Here is an 18,018-nt window from a genome sequence, read left to right on the forward strand (position 1 = left end):
GGGAACTGACAGATAACCCATTGTATCTTTAAATACCACTTTCTAGGCGCGAGCTCACTCATAACCTGTACTACCTGCTCTGGCAACTGGAAGCCCTCAACACGGTAGGGACCGCCAGGTACGCTCTTACGAGCAGTGTGCCTAAGCCTGACCATCTTCTTGCTTAACTGCCATGGTTAGATTAAGACAAAACAAGTGAGTAGAAAATTTGGCAAGTAACTATATAGCAGTTTTACAATATCAATTCTCAATATACTTTGAACAAACTAGGGCATTCTATTTTAGCTAATCTAGGTGGTAGATTTCCATATATTTATTTTTTTTGTTTTCTTTAAGATAAGGAAAGGGTATCCGAAGAATAGTTGGGCTTTCAAGGAAACAAAGCTCAAAATAGGACTAAAGCCGACATTCATCACAATTTATTATAGGATCAAAATAGATCTTTCGATAGAGGAAAGAAACAATATGCAAGATATGGAATCATTCAAATGATCAACAATTTCAGGGATAGGGTTCTGAGCTTTAAACTCCACAATAACATAATCAACTCTTTTCAAAACAGTATAAACCATTTTCATTTCCAAAAATCAATTTACTGAATAAACGTTTCAGTTCCCTTTTTTAAATAATCATTTAGAACCCTTGATTGGATCACTTATCTTTCCATTTCATTATATACGGGTGATCAGCCCGTATCGACCTCCATTCCGGTCTTTAAGGTACCATTCGGCATAATTTCAGCCTTAAATTGGACTAGTCCCACTAGCCTCTTACCATGACTGGACTAGTCCCACTAGCCTCTTACGTCTCAATCCAATCCATCAGGAATTCATTTGGAAAACCTTGAGTTGGAAAACAATAGGTTTTCTAAAATTCATTTTATCATTACCAAGCCTTTGAAATCATTCGGACTCTTTCAAGTCGAAACTCATTCTTAATTCAGATTTTAAAGAAACAAAGTTCAGGGAGTGAATCAAAGATACGCAAAGAACAATTCTCAAGAATTTTGTATCAAGGATAATAAGGCACTAAATTTGAAGGATCAGAAATAACTTAGGGATCATTAGGGCGATCAAGAGAAACAGGGTTTCATTAACAGAGTTATCCAAGATAATTTAAAGGTTCAATATGATTCATGGCATTATAGGAATCTTAAACAGAAAGGCAGATTATCAACGGGTGAAATCAATAGGATTATCAATAACAGGTTATCAAGAACAAAGGGTACTTCAAATCAATATCAGGGTTTCATAAAGCAAGGGTTTTATACTTTAACAGTTCCATACTCTACATGGTATGAACAATATTTCCTTTATAATCATTTACACAAGTAATCAGAGTTACTTGCCTGAAATTGCTTTCCTGAGGGTTGAACTACTGCCACCTAGTATACGTTTCCCTTTCCTAGCCTGAATGCCCTCACGTTCCGAATCTACAATAAAAACCAAAAATCTTAATTAGATTCCCAACTCTTGTTCCCGGAACGATCTCTCTATACGATAACTCGATTATATCTTTGACTCGAGCATACGAATATAGCTTATACAAATAAGCACACAGCACATAGCACAATCCTTTCTCGAAGTTTTTATATCCTTATATACCTAGCAATCAAAGCGTACTCGCTTGACCTTGGCTATTTCTCAAATCAAACTAACACGACTCTTTTACGAGTACTAGACCCATTTACAACCAAACATTTACGTGCATACTATCACTTATATCAATCGACTTAATTCCCTTTTCTTTTATTCCTTAATTTGAACCAAAATAACAATCCAATCAAGCAAAATCAAAGATTTTCACATATAACACTCAATCATTCTTTCAATTACCAAAATCAAGTTTTGACCTTTATTTCTTATGGCCTATTCGGCCTTAACACTTATCACAATCAAGAATCAAACATGCAAAAATAGATTTTGACATGCAAGGTTATATACCACATTTCTTTCTTGTTTTAATCCCCTATTAAATCATTCCATTCATTAAGTCACCAAACCATGCACTACTTAGTGATTTCAACTTAATCAATCCATCAAATCAACATGCATACACTTAATCACCAAGTTATCCCCTTTTTATCTTGTTTTCATTCGGCAAGAACATAATTTTCAACTCAAAGACTAATTACTAGCATGCACTCATTGATCTCCTTTAAAACTATCATGCAATTGCTTTTAAATCATACAAACTTAGTGTTTACCAAGATTATCTCACCAAATTCAATTTCCTTTCTTATTAACTCAAAAATTTGAACCTAAACTTAGCATGCAACAATAATTCATTCCTTATTAATCTAATCACCATCCATCATTACTTTAATCAAGTCTACTCACAACAAACCACTTTAAAGATTCAACCCATTCGGGTTTATCAAGAAAACACACATACAAAGATCAATCTTGACATGCAAAGTCCTATATCATATTTTCAACTTGTTTTAAGCCTTAACTTAGTAATTTACTCATTTTCATCAAGATTTCCGAAGCACAAAGCCAAACATCACCTAATGACTCAACCTTAATCAAATTATTCAATGCATGCATTCACTTAATCACAAATCAATCTCTTTTAAACCCATTTTCCATTCGGCAAACATTCAAAATTCACAATCCAAGAACCAAACATTGACATGCATCACTAACTCCTCTTTTAAATCAACATGCAACTCTATTTCCTACTAATTAAGCTTAGTTCATACCAAGATCAAGTCACAAAATTCAATTTCTCTTTTTATTAGCATAAAGCCAAAGCAAAAACTCACATGCAAATCATCAATTTTGATTTTCTAAGCAACAATCACATGCACACATTCATTTTACAATCAAGGAAATCATTTTACCAATCACATAGTCAATTTTCAACAAAAGAAACAAAACCCTTTTTCAAGCTTTCAAGAAACCATAACATGCAACATTAAAATCCAACAATCACATCATGGAAAACCCACCGGCTCTCCTTTGGATCATGGCCGGTGGTGGTCGAACTTGAGAGTGCCCATAACGGGTCTCCTCTTGAGTTTTAAACCATAAAATCACTTGAATTCTACTCTTATGATCATATATCAAGAAATTATATTTCCTTGAACATAACCATAGAGATGGAACCATAAACACTTACACAAACACTTACATGCAAGTGAAATCTAAGAAGTATACCGAAAATGGAAGCTATAGATGGTTATATCTTTGAATTTGGATGAGTATTTGTTATTGCATGCAAGAGAGAGAAAAGAGATGGGGAGAAAGCCGAGAGAGAGAGTGTCCGAGAGAGAGAGAAGAGAAAAAAAGAAGAGAGAAAAGAGTTAATGTTCGGCAAGAAGAAGAAAATGAGGAAGGAAGGGAGTATTTATACTCCACCAAGATTAAGGGCAAAATAGTAATCTAATAACTCCCTTTTTAGTTTGCATTTTCTTTCTCTTTTTACTTAATTGCAACGAAATTCAAAATAAAAATATTTCTCTCTCGGAAAGTCAAGAATTATTGAAAATGACATTTTTAACGCGTAGGCCTCGAAATTAGCTTTTTATCCATTACTCATAATAAGAATTTGAGTGAGCGGTTGATTTTATATGAATTTCGCAAACTTGCTTTAATAAATACCTTTTCCACATAAAATCGATTTAAAAATGCAAAGATCAACAATTAAATTCACTTATCATTTTTAAAAAGTCTCTAAGACCTCTACGAAGATAACAGAACAAGTCCCATGTTTTTATCCATCTCAGATGATTTTATAAAAATGCACGAAGGTTAATTAAACCTTTACTTAAATCACATAATTCCTTTAAAATTAACAAAAATTGACACAGAACATATAATCATGCACACATTTAAGCAATCACACGCATATAGTCACATAACGACTCAGGTCTGATCATAGAATATATCACTCTTAAATCTTTATCCTCTTTTACGCGTACCGGGTCACGTTCAGCCTGACGGCCCGACGCTCAGCGTTTCAATTACGCTTCTCATTATCATTATCGACTGACACGTCACTTAGGACAAAACACTTTACTGACACATTCATTTCATTCAATCACACATAATTCCCCTTTTATATATTCTTTAAATCTTTAATGGAACGGGTTCCGTTCTACCTGACGGCCCGACAACACAGCTTAACTTCTAAGCTGACTCTTTAAATTGGAACGTTTTTATCCACGCTCCTTAACTCTAGTATACAGATAAGACAAATAATCACCGCTTAATCACATAATCTCATCACATAACACATACTTTACTTTCTTAATTACGACGCAAAATTCTCGGTCGTTACAATCTACCCTCCTTAAAAGGATTCTGTCCCCAGAATCTAATCTAAGCAAATAGATGGGGATACTTTTCTTTCATTTCGCTTTCTAATTCCCAAGTCGATTCCTCGACTAGTGGATTTCTCCACAACACTCTAACTAGAGGTACAACTTTATTTCTAAGCGTCCTTTCTTTTCGATCCAAAATTCGCACTGGTTGTTCCACATAGGACAAATCTGGTTGGATTTCTACTGGTTCCAACTCGATCACATAGCTCGCGTCGGCATTATACTTTTTCAGGAGAGATACATGAAACACATTGTGCAGATGTTGCATTTACGGCGGTAGCGCTAACTCATACGCTACTTTCCCAACTTGTTGTAATACTTCAAATGGTCCAATGTACCTTGGACTCAGCTTTCCTTTCTTTCCAAATCGAGTTAAACCTTTCCAAGGAGATATCTTCAACAAGACCTTGTCTCCAGTTTCGAATTGCACATCTTTCCGCTCTTGATTCGCGTACTTTGCCTGTCGGTCTTGAGCTGCAATTAATCTCTTTCGTATCATTTCAAATTTTTCCTTCGTTTGCTGCACTAGCTCAGGGCCAATTAACTTGCGCTCACCAACTTCGTCCCAATAAGTAGGGGATCTACACTTTCTTCCATACAACGCTTCATAAGGTGGCATGCGAATACTTGCGTGATAACTGTTGTTGTAGGAAAACTCAACTAAGGGAAAATGATCGTCCCAATTTCCTTTGAAATCTATTGTGCAGGTTCGCAACATATCCTCAATTGTATGAATTGTCCTTTCACTTTGTCCGTCTGTCTGCGGATGATATGCTGTACTCATTTTCAATTTCGTTCCCAAATGATCATGGAATTGTCGCCAAAATCTCGAATTAAACCTTGGATCTCTATCAGACACGATAGATACAGGAACTCCATGACGCATCACGATTTCATCCAGATACAATTTGACCAGCTTTTCTAATGAAAACCTTTCATTTATTGGCAAGAAATGTGCTGACTTTGTCAATCGATCAATTACCACCCAAATCGCATCATGATTAGACTTGGTTTTAGATAATCCTACCACGAAATCGATCGCGATATGTTCCCATTTCCATTCAGGTATGTCCAGTGGCTGAAGCAATCCACTTGGCCTTTGATGTTCCGCTTTAACTCTTTGGCACGTGTAACATTTGCTTATCCATTCCGCAATTTCCTTTTTCATGTTTGGCCACCAAAAATATTCTTTCAAATCCTGGTACATTTTTGTACTCCCAGGGTGAATTGAAAATCTCGAGTTATGCGCTTCTTGCAAAATCTCGTGCTTTAGTTCCACAACTTCAGGTATCCAAATACGTGAGTTAACACGGTATATCCCTTTTCCATCCTTTTGAGCTTTAATTTCTTCTCCCGTCAACTTATTCCTTTCACGAGTCATCACTTGCTCTTGACAGCATCTAATCTTTTCCAAAATTTCAGGTTGAAACCGTATTGCATAAATGGCTTCACCTCCACATTCTGGAGTTTGCACCACTATTTTCATCTTTTCAAAGTCCTTGATTAATTCTTCTAATGACGTTAACATATTCAACTTTTCCTTTCGACTTAAAGCATCAGCTACCACATTTGCCTTTCCAGGATGATAGTTTATCGCACAATCATAATCTTTGATCAATTCCCACCACCTTCTTTGTCGCATATTTAGTTCTTTCTGAGTAAAGATATACTTTAAGCTCTTATGGTCCGTATAAATCTCGCACTTTTCCCCGTACAAATAATGCCTCCAAATCTTAAGGGCAAATACAATTACTGCCAATTCCAAATCGTGCGTTGGATACTTTTGCTCATGCGGTTTGAGTTGCCTTGACGCGTATGCTATTACCTTCCCGTGTTACATTAACACGCATCCAAGTCCTTTATAGGAAGCATCACTGAATATCACAAATTCACCTTTATCATGTGGTAATACCAACACAGGGGCGGTTACCAACCTCTTCTTTAATTCTTGAAAACTTTCCTCACACTTTTCTGTCCAAATGAACTTCTCATTCTTTCTTGTCAATTTTGTCAATGGAACGGCAATCTTTGAGAAATCTTGCACAAATCTTCTATAGTATCCGGCTAATCCCAGAAAACTTCTGACTTTCGTCGAAGTTTTGGGCCTTTCCCAATTCATTACAGCTTCTATCTTGGCTGGATCCACTTTAATTCCTTCTTTATTAACTACATGACCAAGAAATTGCACTTCTTTTAGCCAAAATTCACACTTTGAAAATTTTGCATACAACTTCTCTTTTCGCAGAATTTCCAAGGAAATCCTCAAATGCTCCTTATGATCTTCCTCCGTTTTGGAATAAATCAGTATATCGTCGATAAACACAATCACGAACTTATCCAGATACTGCTTGAATACTCTGTTCAAAAGATCCATAAATGCAGTTGGCGCATTCGTCAAGCCAAATGCCATCACCAAAAACTCATAATGTCCGTATCTTGTTCGGAACGCTGTCTTGGGTATATCTTCCGCTTTGATCTTTAGTTGATGATACCCAGATCTTAAATCAATCTTTGAAAAGCACGAAGCTCTTTTTAATTGGTCAAACATGTCATCGATCCGCGGTAGAGGGTACTTATTCTTGATTGTCAACTTATTCAGCTCACGGTAATCGATACACAATCGCATACTTCCATCCTTCTTCTTTACAAACAACACCGGTGCGCCCCACGGGGATACACTCGGTCGGATTACTCCTTTTTCCAACAACTCTTGCAACTGAGCTGCCAATTCCTTCATTTCAACCGGCGCCATGCGATAGGGAGCTTTCGACACTGGTTCCGTACCAGGAGCCAATTCAATCGTAAACTCGATCTCTCTGTCTGGAGGTAGTCCAGGCAATTCATCAGGAAACACGTCCGGAAAATCTCTTACTACCGGAATATCGTCGATCTTTACAGATTCTTTCTCCACGTCCACGACATGAGCCAAATAAACCTCGCATCCTTGACGCATTAATCTTCTCGCCTCAATAACCGTTAGAAATTTCTTTTCTTGCCTCCTTCCTTTAAATATCACTTCCTCACCATCCTTGGTTTTTAACTTCACTTTCTTACTTTTACACTCTATTTGCGCCTCATGATTTGACAACCAATCCATTCCTAGAATAACCTCAAATTCTCCTAACTTAAAAGGAATTAAGTCAGCAGAAAAGTGCCGACATTCTATAGACATATCACAGCCAGGAAAAAACTTATTAACAAGAACTTTCTCTTGATTGGCTACCTCTATAATCAAATTAGGCTCTAGAGGGTACGCAACACAATTTAACTTATCAAGAATGCTTTCAGAAATAAAAGATCTGGTTGCTCCAGAATCCATCAAAACTTTTACTTTTACTGAGTTTATAGCAAGCATACCTGCTACCACATCCACATCTTGCACCGCATCTTTCATTGACATGTTAAAGGTCCTAGCTCTGGGTTGAGCTGATGGTGCTGGGAGAGACGGTGGTCCAGCAATTCTGAGAATATTAGCCTTCTGCACAGGCTCCTTGCAATTTCTAGCCATATGGTCTACCTTGCCACACTTGAAACAAGCCAAATCAGGCTTCCTTATTTCATTTGAACATTCCGAAGAATAATGCCCCTTCTGGTTGCACTTAAAACATGTTATATCCAGCTTATTACACCTCCCCGGGTGTCTCTTTCCACAGTTCTTGCATTCCTGCATCTGGGGTCTGCTTTCCTTTCCCGGTTGTCCAGCTTTCTGGAAACGGTTCTTCTGAGCTCCATTCCCGGGTCTAAACCTCTGGAACTTTTTGTTCTGACCTCCACCATTCTTTCCAAACTTTCCTCCGAACTTTGAACTTCCTTGCTCTTGCTCAGAGCTTTCAAACTTCCTCTTTCTTCCTTCATTTTCTCTTCGAGCAGCTTCCCGCTCACCTTCCACTATCATTGCCTTCTGAACCAAAGCAGCATAGTTCTTGATCTCCAACATTGCTATTTGACTCCTAATCCACAGCTTAAGTCCCTGCTGGAACCTCTTAGCCTTCTTTGCTTCAGTATTCACGTACTCTGGCACGAACCTTGCCAACTCCGAAAACTTCACCTCATATTCTGCTACCGACATTTCCTCTTGTCTAAGATCCAAAAATTTCATCTCCAACTGATCTTGCATATAACTTGGCAAATATTTTTCCAGAAACATCTCAGTGAACTTCTCCCAAGATAAGTCTTTGCCTTCCAACAACGCCTTAGAAGACTCCCACCAGAAACTTGCTTCATCTCTCAAATAATAACTTGCGTACTGAGCTTTCTTATCGTCCTTAACTTCGGCTAGCTCAAAGGCTTTTTCCATCTCTCTCAACCACGATTGTGCTTTAATCGGATCTGGCAAACCTAAGAACTCTGGAGGGTGAACAGATTGAAAGTGCTTGAAATTTCCAACTTTTGGGGCCACTGGTTGTTGCAAAAGCTGAGCAAGTCTGCTCATCAAAGTGGTTTCTGGGTTTATTTCTGGGTCTTGGGTGGGAATTTCTTCTTCTTGGTGATTTGGTGAGTAGGCCATTTCTTACAAACCTGATTGAGCAATTATTTAGCAATACGATGGCATGGCATATATAACAACAATTTTTTTTTTATGAAATCTCTTTTGTGGGTTTTAAGTTTTACCCAATTTGCACATGCAATCCTATTACTACATAATTCTCATATCAGTGTTGTTTTATCATGGCACGGAATAGGGTTTTACGATCTTTAGACATGATTGTACGAAAACATAGCTGTATTTAAAACATGGCATTGAGAACAGTTTATAAGATAAACAAGGTGCACAAAGGAAAGCAAGATAATAGATTTATTTAAATCAAGGGTTACATAGGAAATATTCTGGATTTTAAGGTTCTGAAACAAGGTACAATAAATAGCAGGGTTAAACAGAGGAAAAACTGGAAAACATCCCCCTATCTACCCCTAACTTCCAACTACTACTACTACTGCACTGGTCTGAAATACAACAAGATAAATGAAAAAGGGATCCCGGCATCTGACCAAGTATCCCAAAGCCTACCGGCGCTGAAAACAACAACAACAATCTACGGGCTCAACCAACAGTCCCGTCTAATCATCTAGGATCTCTCTCAACACAACCAACATCCAGCGAATGATCTTATGCAGCCTCCGGGCCTCAGCATCAGCATCACTAGTGGATGGTCCCTCATCCAATCTCCTCCTGGCAACCTGCTCCACCATCTTCACTCGAACTCGCCACTCATCATCCATAACAGAAGCACTCTGCTTAGACTCTCTGGCTAGTCTATCCACCAAAGCTCCTAACTCAGGAATGCGGGAGTACACAAAGTCTCGGTCCTGGGCTAACTTGCCACCAATACTGACAGGAACAGTCTTAGGCATCTCCGACTCTGGCTCAGGGGCAGGGGTCTCTGAATCAGGCCTCAAGGGTGAAATATGCATAGGGATCTCACTACTCTCAGAAGGGTCCTCCTCTGGGTCTGAACTAACATATACAGGCTCCTCTGGAGAGGGTGGAATAGGGTCCACAGGGGTACCAGTCAAGCTAATCTCTAAGTCTGAGTCACTACCACTACTAGGATCCTGAGAGAAAACATAAAACAGCAACCAAGAAACAATGTTAGGGTCAAATAAAGCTTCCAGCTAACTCACACCCTAACTCTAGTTTCTACTTTACCAATCAAACACTTTCCTTAGACTATACCTAATAGTCTAACTCAACTCTACCTGAGTCGAACTCTCTCGTGATATAGATATATTCCCAAAATACCCCTTTTTAAAAAAACCTAACTTGTCTCAGGGACTAGATCCTATAGCTCTGATACCAACTTGTGACGACCTCAATCTCGGGGTTAGGAAATGAGGACTCACACACCTCTAATCTACTAATTAAATATGCATAAACCCCGATTAACTACTAACAGGATCAACAGGATAAAGTATGAGACAAGATTACAACTACCAATCACAGAATATAACTTACAAACCCAAAATATTATTAAATAATCAATATCGATTCTGGCTGGGAACCGACAGATAACCCATTGTATCTTTAAACACCACTTTCTAGGCGCGAGCTCACTCATAACCTGTACTACCTGCTCTGGCAACTGGAAGCCCTCAACACGGTAGGGACCACCAGGTACGCTCTTACGAGCAGTGCGCCTAAGCCTGACCATCTTCTTGCTTAACTGCCATGGTTAGATTAAGACAAAACAAGTGAGTAGAAAACTCGGCAAGTAACTATATAGCAGTTCTACAATATCAATTCTCAATATACTTTGAACAAACTAGGGCATTCTATTTTAGCTAATCTAGGTGGCAGATTTCCATATATTTATTTTTTTTGTTTTCTTTAAGATAAGGAAAGGGTATACGAAGAATAGTTGGGCTTTCAAGGAAACAAAGCTCGAAACAGGACAAAAGCCGACATTCATCACAATTTATTATAGGATCAAAATAGATCTTTCGATAGAGGAAAGAAACAGTATGCAAGATATAGAATCATTCATATGATCAACAATTTCAGGGATAGGGTTCTGAGCTTTAAACTCCACAATAACATAATCAACTCTTTTCAAAACAGTATAAACCATTTTCATTTCCAAAAATCAATTTACTGAATAAAAGTTTCAGTTCCCTTTTTTAAATAATCATTTAGAACCCTTGATTGGATCACTTATCTTTCCATTTCATTGTATACGGGTGATCAGCCCGTATCGACCTCCATTCCGGTCTTTAAGGTACCATTCGGCATAATTTCAGCCTTAAATTGGACTAGTCCCACTAGCCTCTTACCATGACTGGACTAGTCCCACTAGCCTCTTACGTCTCAATCCAATCCATCAGGAATTCATTTGGAAAACCTTGAGTTGGAAAACAATAGGTTTTCTAAAATTCATTTTATCATTACCAAGCCTTTGAAATCATTTGGACTCTTTCAAGTCAAAACTCATTCTTAATTCAGATTTTAAAGAAACAAAGTTCAGGGAGTGAATCAAAGATACGCAAAGAACAATTCTCAAGAATTCTGTATCAAGGATAACAAGGCACTAAATTTGAAGGATCAGAAATAACTTAGGGATCATTAGGGCGATCAAGAGAAACAGGGTTTCATTAACAGAGTTATCCAAGATAATTTAAAGGTTCAATATGATTCATGGCATTATAGGAATCTTAAACAGAAAGGCAGATTATCAACGGGTGAAATCAATAGGATTATCAATAACAGGTTATAAGAACAAAGGGTACTTCAAATCAATATCAGGGTTTCATAAAGCAAGGGTTTTATACTTTAACAGTTCCATACTCTACATGGTATGAACAATATTTCCTTTATAATCATTTACACAAGTAATCAGAGTTACTTGCCTGAAATTGCTTTCCTGAGGGTTGAACTACTGCCACCTAGTATACTTTTCCCTTTCCTAGCCTGAATGCCCTCACGTTCCGAATCTACAATAAAAACCAAAAATCTTAATTAGATTCCCAACTCTTGTTCCCGGAACGATCTCTCTATACGATAACTTCGATTATATCTTTGACTCGAGCATACGAATATAGCTTATACAAATAAGCACAGCACATAGCACATAGCACAATCCTTTCTCGAAGTTTTTATATCCTTATATATCTAGCAATCAAAGCGTACTCGCTTGACCTTGGCTATTTCTCAAATCAAACTAACACGACTCTTTTACGAGTACTAGACCCATTTACAACCAAACATTTACGTGCATACTATCACTTATATCAATCGACTTAATTCCCTTTTCTTTTATTCCTTAATTTGAACCAAAACAACAATCCAATCAAGCAAAATCAAAGATTTTCACATATAACACTCAATCATTCTTTCAATTACTAAAATCAAGTTTTGACCTTTATTTCTTATGGCCTATTCGGCCTTAACACTTATCACAATCAAGAATCAAACATGCAAAAATAGATTTTGACATGCAAGATTATATACCACATTTCTTTCTTGTTTTAATCCCCTATTAAATCATTCCATTCATTAAGTCACCAAACCATGCACTACTTAGTGATTTCAACTTAATCAATCCATCAAATCAACATGCATACACTTAATCACCAAGTTATCCCCTTTTTATCTTGTTTTCATTCGGCAAGAACATAATTTTCAACTCAAAGACTAATTACTAGCATGCACTCATTGATCTCCTTTAAAACTATCATGCAATTGCTTTTAAATCATACAAACTTAGTGTTTACCAAGATTATCTCACTAAATTCAATTTCCTTTCTTATTAACTCAAAAATTCAAATCTAAACTTAGCATGCAACAATAATTCATTCCTTATTAATCTAATCACCATCCATCATTACTTTAATCAAGTCTACTCACAATAAACCACTTTAAAGATTCAACCCATTCGGGTTTATCAAGAAAACACACATACAAAGATCAATCTTGACATGCAAAGTCCTATATCACATTTTCAACTTATTTTAAGCCTTAACTTAGTCATTTAACTCATTTTCATCAAGATTTCCGAAGCACAAAGCCAAACATCACCTAATGACTCAACCTTAATCAAATTATTCAATGCATGCATTCACTTAATCACAAATCAATCTCTTTTAAACCCATTTTCCATTCGGCAAACATTCAAAATTCACAATCCAAGAACCAAACATTGACATGCATCACTAACTCCTCTTTTGAGTCAACATGCAACTCTATTTCCTACTAATTAAGCTTAGTTCATACCAAGATCAAGTCACAAAATTCAATTTCCCTTTTTATTAGCATAAAGCCGAAGCAAAAACTCACATGCAAATCATCAATTTTGATTTTCTAAGCAACAATCACATGCACACATTCATTTTACAATCAAGGAAATCATTTTACCAATCACATACTCAATTTTCAACAAAAGAAACAAAACCCTTTTTCAAGCTTTCAAGAAACCATAACATGCAACATTAAAATCCAACAATCACATCATGGAAAATCCACCGGCTCTCCTTTGGATCATGGCCGGTGGTGGTCGAACTTGAGAGTGCCCATAACGGGTCTCCTCTTGAGTTTTAAACCATAAAATCACTTGAATTTTACTCTTATGATCATATATCAAGAAATTATATTTCCTTGAACATAACCATAGAGATGGAACCATAAACACTTATACAAACACTTACATGCAAGTGAAATCTAAAAAGTATACCGAAAATGGAAGCTATAGATGGTTATATCTTTGAATTTAGATGAGTATTTGTTATTGCATGCAAGAGAGAGAAAAGAGATGGGGAGAGAGCCGAGAGAGAGAGTGTCCGAGAGAGAGAGAAGAGAAAAAAAAGAACAGAGAAAAGAGTGAATGTTCGGCAAGAAGAAGAAAATGAGGAAGGAAGGGAGTATTTATACTCCACCAAGATTAAGGGCAAAATAGTAATCTAATAACTACCTTTTTAGTTTGCATTTTCTTTCTCTTTTTACTTAATTGCAACGAAATTCAAAATAAAAATATTTCTCTCTCAGAAAGTCAAGAATTATTGAAAATGACAATTTTAACGCGTAGGCCTCGAAATTAGCTTTTTATCCATTACTCATAATAAGAATTTGAGCGAGCGGTTGATTTTATATGAATTTCGCAAACTCGCTTTAATAAATACCTTTTCCACATAAAATCGATTTAAAAATGCAAAGATCAACAATTAAATTCACTTATCATTTTTAAAAAGTCTCTAAGACCTCTACGAAGATAACAGAACAAATCCCATGTTTTTATCCATCTCAGATGATTTTATAAAAATGCACGAAGGTTAATTAAACCTTTACTTAAATCACATAATTCCTTTAAAATTAACAAAAATTGACACAGAACATATAATCATGCACACAGTCAAGAAATCACACGCATATAGTCACATAACGACTCAGGTCTGATCATAGAATATATCACTCTTAAATCTTTATCCTCTTTTACGCGTACCGGGTCACGTTCAGCCTGACGGCCCGACGCTCAGCGTTTCGATTACGCTTCTCATTATCATTATCGACTGACACGTCACTTAGGACAAAACACTTTACTGACACATTCATTTCATTCAATCACACATAATTCCCCTTTTATATATTCTTTAACTCTTTAATGGAACGGGTTCCGTTCTACCTGACGGCCCGAAAACACAGCTTAAATTCTAAGCTGACTCTTTAAATTGGAACGTTTTTATCCACGCTCCTTAACTCTAGTATACAGATAAGACAAATAATCACCGCTTAATCACATAATCTCATCACATAACGCATACTTTACTTTCTTAATTATGACGCAAAATTCTCGGTCGTTACAACTTATATCAGGACTTAGGTGTGGGTACACTTTAGATAAGGAAAGCAGCTGATTTACAAGAGAGGATCTGGATTAAACAAGTAAAGATATGCATGAAGAATTGGACATCTATAGGACTACAATAGATAATCTCTGATTGATGTATTCTAGGAAACAGAATCATTATCATATCAATTAGTAGTTATCTTGTAACTGTGTATTATATAAACACAGATTAGGGTTTACACTAGATGTGTTATCATTCATGAGAATATTATTCATTGTAACCCTAGCAGGTCTTAGTGATATCATACATCACTGAGAGAGTAGATTAAACCTACTGTAACGGAGTTTGATATATTGAATAAACTTGTTTTCTGTTACATACTTGTGTTTATAATCGAATTGATTGTAGATACTACATTCAACCCCCTTTCTATAGTATCATTGAGGCCTAACAAGTGGTATCAGAGCCAATCTGTTAAGCTTACAAACAGTTAAGATCCAAACAAGCAATCAATCATGTCTGATCAAGGTTCCTTTACTTAGGGTGTCTGAGTACCATGTATGAAGTGTGAAGATGGCTATGTTTCTGGAAGCTACAGATCCAAAATATTTAGATAGAATTTATGATGGTCCACACAAGCCCATAAAGCTTTTTGTTGAAGTTGGGAATGAGCCATAGAGGATGATTCCCAAAGAAAAGAGAGAATTCACCATTGAAGGCATCTCTTCACTAGGCAAGGATGCAAAAGTAAGACACTTGCTTCATAGTGCACTTGACAATGTCATGTCAAACAGGGTGATTGGATGCAAGACTGCAAAAGAAATCTTGGATGCATTGGAAGTGAGATGTTAAGGAACCAATGCCATCAAAAAGAACAGGAAGATAATACTCACACAGGAATGTGAGCACTTTGACTCAAAATCTGATGAGTCACTAACTGATACATATGACAAATTCACAAAGCTGTTGAATGATCTATCACTAGTGGATAAGGAATATGATCCAGAAGATTCAAATATGAAATTCCTACTAGCTCTTCCTGAAAAGTGGGATTTGAAAGCTACTACAATAAGAGACAACTATGAACTTGCTGATATGTCTCTTGATAAAATCTATGGGATGCTCAAGACTCATGAACTTGAGATGGAGCAAAGAAAGAAGAGGCATGGAGGGAAGTCTAAGACAATTTCTTTAAAGGCTGAAGAAAAGCCAATTGTCTCTAGGAAGGCAATAGGAAAGGCTCTCATCATACAGTCTGATTCAGAGTCATCAGATTTTGATGATGATGATTCAGAACCTGAAAATTTATCTGAAGTGGATGTTGATGCAGAGATGATGCAACTGTGTGCTCTTATGGTAAAGGGTATCACAAAGATAGCCTACAAGAAATTCAGAAAGGGTGAGAAATTTTCCAGGAAAGGTGGAAGTTCAGATAAGAAAGGGTTCAGAAAGACTGAAGGCAAAGGAGGAAAGTCTGACAGAGGAGACAACTCAAATGTCAAATGCTACAATTGTGGTGAAAGAGGCCACATCTCTCCTGATTGTAAGAAAAAAAAGGTGATAAAGGCCAGACACTCATCACAAAGAAGAAAAACTGAGCAGACACTTCAGAATCTGAAGAAGAGGTGAACTATGCCTTAATGGCAAATGCTGATAGCAGTTACGATGCTGCTGAACTAAAGGTACCTCTATCAACTCTTGCTTTTGATACAGAAGATATTACTGAGTTGAGATTATTTCTGAAAAACATTTATATTAGCTATAGAGATCAGACTTTAGAGAATGAAAGATTAAAATCTGAAAATCTAAAGTACAAAAAACAGAAATAGCTATCTTGAAGAAGAGTTAGTCAAGATGAACACTATTCAGACAACGAGAGATAATGCTATGTATGTTAAGAATGAATTGCTTAAACAGAATGATTATCTAAAAACGTAAATAGAAAAAGAAAGAGAAATCATCAGGACTTGGACTAACTCGGGCAAAACAACTCAGAATATTCTAAGTAGTGGAAACTGGAAAGAGGGGTTAGGTTATAAAGATGGTAAAAGTGAGAAAAGGACTTTTCCAATTAAGCCAAAGGTAAATCCTGTTAAATTTGTTATAAAAACTGCCGTGTCTGATTCTGAAGAGATGAAAGACTCTAAAACAGAAGTCAAAGAAAAGTCAACTTCTGACAAATTAAAACAGAATAAACTAGCTTTGGTAAACATTGGCTTAATGAAAAAGAAGCAGCTTAAGTATAAGCTGAAAGTGATTAAAAATTTGAACAAGGTAAAGGAAGCTAGGAAAAATAGGAATGGAAAGGAAGGTGTGAATAAAAGTAATAATTATATACCTATTCCTAATGCTCCTACAAAGAAATGCTATAATTATGGAAACTCTAACCATCTTGCTTCTTTTTGCAGGAAAAATAAAGATATAAACTCTTTACCTCCTAGATCAGGAGTTCAGAGTCAGTCTGTTAGGTTTAAACCATAATATCCTTATTTTCATTGTGGTAGTTTATGGCATTCTATTTATACTTGTAAGGAATATCATAGTTTGTACTATGATTATTATAAAATAAAACCTTCTATAAAGAAAGTTAGTGTAATTCCTTCTAGTGTAAATTCTGATGCAAAGTCTGATATAAAGTCTGATAAAAAGCATGTTATCATAAACTCTGAAACCAAATCCGCTGCAAATGCTAACAAACTTAACAAGGCCAAAGGATCCAAGCAAGTATGGGTCCTTAAAACTAATCAATAGTGGTCTTTGTGATTGCAGGGCAACAGGATAAACATCCTGGTTCTGAACAGTGGATGTTCAGGACATATGACTGGAAATAAAGCCCTGCTATCAGAATTTATGGAGAAAGTTGGCCCAGGAGTTTCTTATGGAGATGGAAAATGGGAAAGACTCTGGGATATGGCAATATCAATCTTGGGAATGTCATAATTGAATCAGTAGCTCTTGTCTCAGGACTTAAACATAATCTGCTAAGTGTGAGTCAAATCTATGACAGAGGTTATCATGTAGATTTCTTTGAAGAACACTGTGAAGTTTTAAGTAATTCTACAGGAAAAGTGGTTCTGAAAGGTTACAGACATGGTAACATATATGAAGCCAGACTTTCAACAAATTCTGATGGTTCTGCAATCTGTCTCTTAAGCAGAGCATCAATTGAAGAAAGTTGAAATTGGCACAAGAGACTCTCTCATTTAAATTTCAACAATATAAATGAGCTAGTAAAGAAAGATCTTGTGAGAGGACTGCCAAAATCAATATTTGCTCCGGATGGTGTTTGTGACTCATGTCAAAAGGCAAAACAAAGAAAATCTTCATTCAAGAGCAAAACTGAATCCTCAATTCTTGAGCCTTATCACTTACTGCATGTTGATCTATTTGGTCCAGTCAATGTCATGTCTATTGCAAAG

Source organism: Apium graveolens, chromosome 3, assembly GCF_009905375.1.
Source record: "Apium graveolens cultivar Ventura chromosome 3, ASM990537v1, whole genome shotgun sequence".
In the NCBI taxonomy this organism is placed as follows: Eukaryota; Viridiplantae; Streptophyta; class Magnoliopsida; order Apiales; family Apiaceae; genus Apium; species Apium graveolens.